The sequence below is a fragment of the Microchirus variegatus genome (assembly GCF_963457635.1).
Source record: "Microchirus variegatus genome assembly, chromosome: 9".
Lineage (NCBI taxonomy): Eukaryota > Metazoa > Chordata > Actinopteri > Pleuronectiformes > Soleidae > Microchirus > Microchirus variegatus.
In genome coordinates this window covers 11641318-11648457 of record NC_139810.1, presented here as the reverse complement: position 1 = coordinate 11648457, position 7140 = coordinate 11641318, and positions in this window count along the sequence as shown.

The window sequence follows — 7140 nt, the reverse complement described above, 5'->3', positions numbered from 1 at the left end:
TTGTATACTGCATACTTAAGCTGAAAACGGGTTCGGTCAAGAAAAATGATTCAACTTGACTGAGGGTGCGCTTGTGGGTATACAGCAGCAGACCAGGGGCGGGTGCGTTTCCAGTCAAACTCCAACCTGTTTGCACTTGCCGGATTTTAAAAGTGCACTGTTGATGTTGTCTAAAATAAATCACTTCCATGTGTGCAGCATGGGAATGTCACTGTCTGAGTCTTGTGGAGCTGAGAGGCTAAAACAGTGCTGTGCTGACTCATGTGGCATTATGGGTGTTTCAATGGAATAGACAATGCAACAATGCACATGTGGAGGCACTGACATGTTACATATTTTAAGCATGTAAACTTTCGTTCATCCTCAGCGGTTGCATCAGCTGTTGCCACCTTTTTCATCGGGCTGATTTTTGGAGCAGCAGGAGGTCTGCTGCTGGGAACAACAGCAGTTGTTGTGGTTCAATCCCTGGAGCTTTTGGCTAACAACAGAATGTTCATGGACCAGTTAGAAAACTACACTCATGATTCCAACTTTACAAACTTTGCAGCCATTAAATATTTTTTGTCAAAGGAAGAAAATGAACATTTGCAATCAAAAACCTACAGTGAAGTGCATGACATTCACATATCCCTGTTCGCACTATTGTTTGGCTTGTTTTCATCAATCATTTCATTACCTATAGGAATCTCCATTGGTTTTTCAACATATGATCTGGTGAAAGAAAACAGTGAAGCACGGATGGGAAAGGCCCTACCTTTGGCTGGGACAGTGTGTCTGAGCATTGTCACTGCTATTGGATGCGCTCTGGGTTTAGCTTTCGAGAGTTTTCTATCAATCCCTTTAAATGTTGGGCTATTAATGTGGTTTTGTATTTCAATAATGGCAGTAATCGCAGCACTAGCAGCACAGGCAATATTTCCATCACTCAACCAGTTCAAATTAAGTAATTCTTTGTTGAAACTTAAATATTTGCTTTTGACACCTATTGCTGCATTCACTGTATTTCTTTTAAGTATTTTTGGTAAGTGGAGGTTAATTCTTGCACACACATTATTTCCTGTAGATCTAAGTCTAAAGGATCTTCAAAAATCATTTCTCACCAAACAAGCCACTGCAACTATCCCACTGATGTTGATCATAGCTGATGCCTTTAACATGGCAGGGCAGCCAATATTAACCTTACAGTTGCCAACATCCTCAAATTCAAACAGTGTTGTACCTGAGGCCATCTTCATTGGAATTCTAACTTCTCAGCTGTTGACCGTGGCTGTAGGAATGTCATTGTTTTTGTCGTGGCACAGGAGTGGAGCAGATACAATCTGTGTTACTGCAGCTGGTTCTGGTGTTGCAGTTTTATCTATTATAAAGTTGGCTCTACCTGCTCTGGGTCCAGGTCCTTCTATAGGAGCAGTGATGGGGGCGACAGGAGCAGCAGGGGTGTCACTTTCTGCAGCAGCAACAGCAACAGATCACTATGGTAAATTAATAGACAGATACGGATTGGTAGGAAAGGCGGGCGTGGCAGTGGGAGCAGGTGTAGGAGCTTTTCTGTCCTCATGTGCCCACGGTGGGTTATCAGGAGTGTTCATGGGACTGTGTGCAGCTATGATTCCTTTTGAACTCTATCTTAAACAGGTGGTTTTGTTCCTTCTGCGGAAATGTCAGAGTCCTAAACACGTATGTTTAACAGTTATCTTTTCATATCTGACTTGCTGCCTTATTGTCGTTACAGTCAACACCTATGAGTCAGTGTCCCCATTTAACCGCGGAGTACAGTCAGTTACATTCTTAGTATTGTGTGTAAGTATGATTCCTGTTGGATTCTGTCTTAAACACCTGAACTCACGTTTTAACTTCATAGTAATGGTTTTTGCATCTTGCGTACTCCTCATAATAATAGACACCAGTATTTCTGACTTAGTGTTTAAGGTTAATTTGATAAAACCTCTGTATCGCCCTGCAGTGCTGTATGCACCAATACTTTTTTATCTGTAATGATTACCTCCTCATTGTCATTTATGAAATACAGAGGTTCTGCTACCGCTGCTGTTATTAATCTAATGTATTAATCACAGAAGTGCTTTCATTATAAGAGTGTCCCCTTCTCATAGGTGCTTTAATAATTGTGTCTTTGTCGATGTGCTCTGTTTCAAGCTGTATCTTCTCTACTTCTGTCAGTCCTGGGAGAAACAGAGATGCCCACAGATATTTTTCTCATAGATTATTAGTATTATTAGTAGTATTAGTAGTTGCTCTGTAAAGTCAATCAGGAAGTTCAATACCGAGGAGCGACCCTGCTGGTTTAAAAAACAACTCAATTTGAAAGCAAAACCTAGTTCTAATTCTCACTTCATTCTCAGGTAGTTTCAGGTCTTTATCTTTCAGGAAATGATGTTCCCATTTAGTGGAAAATGGATGATAAAATACAGCACATGAGTGTCAGTTTTGTCAAATCATGTTTCTGGACACTTTTTTTTTTTTTTTTTCATTTGTGCCCAACAACAGTTAAGTGATTTCTGCCACTAGGGGTCTTTCTAACAACAATAACATACGATCTAGTTCAATGACAGTGCTGTGTGGGATCATGGGAATTGTGGTCACATTTGCTACAAGGCAGGTTACTGTGTTACATGTTATTGTGGATTTCAATTTAGTGTCCCACAATGGGCTTGCGTTAATAATCATATCCTTCAGGTTATCTTTGTTCCTCAGGGTTGAGGGATGTCCTTCTTTCAGGATGTGGAAGTTACTGTTTTTGATTAAAAAAACAACTCTATTGTATCAAGCTTTTCTGAGACTGTGGTTAAGGAGCCAAAACCAGCATTGATGGAGGGACTTTCATGGTTGTTGCCTACATTTTTATGATTCTTATATTACTTATGAGGGCTGCATTAGAAGCCATGGACAGATCAGACACTGGTGAGCTTCCTTTAAGTCTTATTTATTATACAGATCTAAAGTTCAGGCTTCAAAGACAAATAAGGTTTCAGTCTGTAATGCATTTATATACATTTTAGTATTGTGGCTCTGTGATATTAAGGCAAACATTTTCTACATAGTTCATAATAGTTGTATATTGCACTGGTATATATCTGTAGATGATAGGGCACATTTTATTTGATTGTTATCTGTTATTTCATAAATGTGTTGATATGATTGATTGTTTTTAGTTTCAAAGTCACTAATTTTTATGTAAATATATCCGGTGTGTTTGTCAATCACCTGTAAACTTTGTGATTGCAATTGATTTGTTTGGAAAGTGCCATGAAATAAAAGGTTGGTTGATTTGTGTGCGTGTGTATTCCTCCCCAATAAGTCTACATATCTACATATATATACATGCACACACACACTAATCCACATGAAAACACAAAAACCCACAATTAAGTGCTCCAAGGGCTCCAGGGCCCCAAGCAATTGCTTGAGCTGGCCTGGGGCCCCAAGACAACGACTGGTTATGAATAAAATGCAACGACAAACTGTGCCCCTTTAATTTCTGTGATATGCAGTAGGTGCAATCATACTGTTATCGGGATCCCCCTCAAGAGGGCCCCTCTCAGTAGTTGCTGACAGCAGGCAGCCAGTTTTGTGATCACTGCTGCCTTGGGCTTGGGGCCCCCAAATTCCTTGAAGCGGCCCTGACCAGGACCAAAAAATGACTCTGGCATTTTTGGCCATGGTGGCCCACTATTATGTATATGATGTTATATGCCGTTTCAAAAATTAAAATAAAGCGCAGTAGCCTACATGGAAGAGAGTAACCATGTTAAAAAATGTATACGCTATTTTACTACTCACAGAGACTTTCATCTTGGGAGAGATGGCCACAGTGCCACAATTCCTAGCTTGAAGTGAGATCAGTTGTCAAAGAAACACAGCTAGAGATGTCTTTTCATGCAGTGCTTAATGAAATATACTGTTTATACAAATAAGGCCTACAGTAAGACCATACATCCATGTAAAATAAAGAGCTTCTCAAAGGGGCACCTTAAAGTCTGAAAAAGAGAAAGAGAGAGAGAGAGGTGCAGGAATGTTAATTTTGCCAGTGTTGGACACCAAGTCTACTCACAGCATTATTTGAAAACAAAGGCTATAAACGCATTTCTCTCTCACACACACACACACACACACACACACACACACACACACACACACACACACACACACACACACACACACACACACACACACACACACACACACACACACACACACACACACACACACTAAGGTGACCACCTCCAAACCAGCAAGGACAAGGTTGTGTACAAACTCTATAGCCAACAGCAGGGGTGTCAAACTCATTTTCACTGAGCATAATGGTTACCCTCAAAGGGCCAGATGTAACTGTCATACAGAATAAATGTAACGAAATGTAACCAAATATAATGTAAAATAAAGATAACTACTCAGTGACATATTGCTAAATAACTTTCTGTATTTATTACTTATTCAAGTTACAAAAATTATGCATTATAGATATAACCCAGTCCGCGATGGTGTTTCTTGACAAACTAACTGTTTTAAAGGTCTGTATCTAGTCAGAGCAGACTTGCTCACACACCTTCAGCATGCACTGCTTCAAAAACACACCATCAGAAAAAGACTTTGAAGCACGGGTGATTTATTCAGTCACAATAAAGCAAGCTTTCACTGTCGCATCCTTTTTGGTTGTGGATTTTGTGAACACATTCCCGGGATGCCGTCACTTTGCGGGTAATGCATTCGCCATGCATTGTGGGAAATGTAGTTTATGGTCAAAGCACACCTTAAAGCAGCATAGACCTATTTCAACACAGATTTTTAAGACCAATTAATCACTCGCGGACCACATAAAATGACATGGCGGGCCACAGTTTGACACATGTGCTCTATAGACATATCGACATATAGACATATCATTCTACATATTTTAAGTAAATAAAGGAGGGAGGCCGAGGAGGAAGTGGAGGGATTTTATTGGACTAGCCCAATGTCCTTCGAGAAAATCAACCAATGGGCCGTGTTTCAATAAACAGTATTTATAATATACTTTTTTGAATGAATTATCACAGCCCTAGCTGAAAAATGTGCGCCAGACACTGGGCATTGCCTGTTACACCAGAAGTCCCGTCCATGCCTGCCTGAAACAAACTATTATATATATATATATATTTTTTTTTTTTTTATTAACTTTTCCTTTCAAATGGAGTGATTTTTGAAACCTCCCCTTGGAGGCTATCGAATATATTCCAACTGCCTGATTGACTTTTCAGAGGAAACTGGAAGATGCCGTCCATTTTTGACATAAAGTCTGTGGGAAAACGCACAGAAATCTCAGTGAGAGTCACACGGGGAGGATCTCTGTTTCTCCCAGAAAAGATGCAGATTGAAACAGAGCACATCAACAAACAGACAAAACACAACACAACACAACAGCAGCAATAACAGCACCTCTGTGTGAGAAAGCGGTGCTGACAATAGCATGATATATATATATATATAAAAGTGAAGATCTATACATGTAGAAACGCAGTTGAGGAATTGGACTTCAGCACCATCTGCTGGTTGATAAACAGGAATCCACAAATTACATCACAGTCATCAGGTGACTGTGGAATAATAATAATTATTGGTGGCTTACCAACTCTATATCAGTGCAACAACTTAAAAGATGACACATGCTTTTAATGCTATTTTAATCAACCAAATAATGGATAACACTCAGCTCAATAAGAAAAAATACATTCAACTTCAGGCATTATTGGATAGGGTCAAGAAAAAATATATACATCGTCAGCTTTGCTGTACAGTGGTTTGTGTAGAGAGTAAAGAACAAATGTGAGCAAACAAACCTAGTGTTGATGGTTCTGAGTCTGAGACTCGTTTCTATTCTTTTCTTTTCTACTCTAAAGCAGAGCTAAAGTCAAAAAACAACAGCCTAGCATAGGTTTTTGATTCCTCCTGGTGTTCAGTGACATTTTGATTGCATCTTCTCTGCCTCTATACTGTCTGTACATTAGGTTTTAGTAGCATCAGCCGATGAAAGTGCAGTATTTGACCTGAGATCTAACAGTGCTCGTGATTGGCTGTTCTCAATGTTTAGGCACCGACGCAAGACAGCAACAAAAGTGACACATTTGGGATGTAAAATCCACACAAACAGTAGAACACATCATTGTAACTGTTACATAAGTTGCATAGGGTTAGGTTTGCTTTGCAAAATATATTAAGATAATTTAAACACAAGTTCAACATGATTAACATTGTTTCATTGACCTCAGCGAGATCAAGATTTAATTTTTTTAATTTTATTTTTAAAATTGTGTCGCTTGCGAAATTTATATATGGCTCTCATCTCTTCCATAAATGACGAGGTCATCATTAAAGATAAAAAAAAAAAAAGCAGCAAAACATACAGCACTGCAGGGTGATATAAAGGTTGTTACTAGGTATAGTAGGTTATGTAACATGTCAGTGACTCCACATGTGCATTGTTGCATTGTCTATTTCATTGAAACACCCATAATGGCACATGAGTCAGCACAGCACTGTTTTAGCCTCTCAGCTCCACAAGACTCAGACAGTGACATTCCCATGCTGCACACAGGAAGTGATTTATTTAAGGCGACTTGGTGCACTAAGGTGCACTTGTCAAATGAGGTTGGAGTGGAAACACACCTGCCCGCCCCTGCTCTGCTGTTGCATACCCACAAACGCTCCCTTAGTCAAACTGAAGTTTTTTCTTCACCAAGCCCATTTTCAGATTAAGCATGCAGTGTAAACCCTTTCATTGTATACAAACATTCAAGGACATAGCATAGCAAGGATACGCTCACAGTTTGGGGTCAGAAAACATCAGATACAGATGTAAACAGGTAAGGGAAGAGCATGTATGTCCACGGTCATCCATCCATTGCTGTACTAGACAATTACAGCAACAGTGGTTAAGCAGATGTTGACTTGTGTCATGTGGAATAATGGGGTGACTCATGTTGTCGTATTTTATCATAGTAGGTTTTGTATTATTATATTATCTATTTCCAAACATGCAGGTTATATACATACATACACATATACATGTGTGTGTGTATATATATGTATATATATATATATATATATGTATATATATATATATATTTGTATATATATATATACATT